Genomic DNA, 597 nt, shown 5'->3' with positions numbered 1-597 from the left:
CCCCCCCCCCCCCATCACGTCACACATCAGCAGGCAAAATGGACCTGGAATTGTGGCTTGCAGGTCCCAGGAACCTCCGGAGCATTAGCTGCTGCTCACGAACGTGGCATTTCCTGCCTGAATGAGCAATCCTGCTGCCCAATCATCTATTAAACCGAGGGCACAGGGACACAGCTGATGAGTGCAGCAGCCTGGGCCACGGCTGGGTGAGCTGCTGCTGCAGCAGGGCTGCGAGCCACACAGAGAGAGCCCCTGGCACTGGAACACCTGGCAGTTACAGCCTCTCCAGTCACACAGGTACTAGAGCTTCACAAAATGCTCTTCCCTGTATTTTTCAACAACATTTTTCGCAGTGGCAGAGGAAGAGCAGAGGTGTGGAGCACGTGGATGACTTGCCTGTGGCAGAGCCAGGAACGCCAGTGCCTGAGTGCATCATCCCAGACCCACTCCATGGTCCAAGCTCTCAGCACTTCCCAAGGCTTTAGGACTTTTCTACACCTACCCATCTCCTCACAAGGGCCAAGAAGGCCAATGGCATCTTGGCCTGGATCAGGAACAGTGTGGTCAGCAGGACTAGGGAGGTGATTCTGCCCCTGG

Source organism: Acanthisitta chloris, unplaced genomic scaffold (genome assembly GCF_000695815.1).
Source record: "Acanthisitta chloris isolate BGI_N310 unplaced genomic scaffold, ASM69581v1 scaffold33442, whole genome shotgun sequence".
In the NCBI taxonomy this organism is placed as follows: Eukaryota; Metazoa; Chordata; class Aves; order Passeriformes; family Acanthisittidae; genus Acanthisitta; species Acanthisitta chloris.
Note: the sequence above shows the minus strand (reverse complement) of the source record.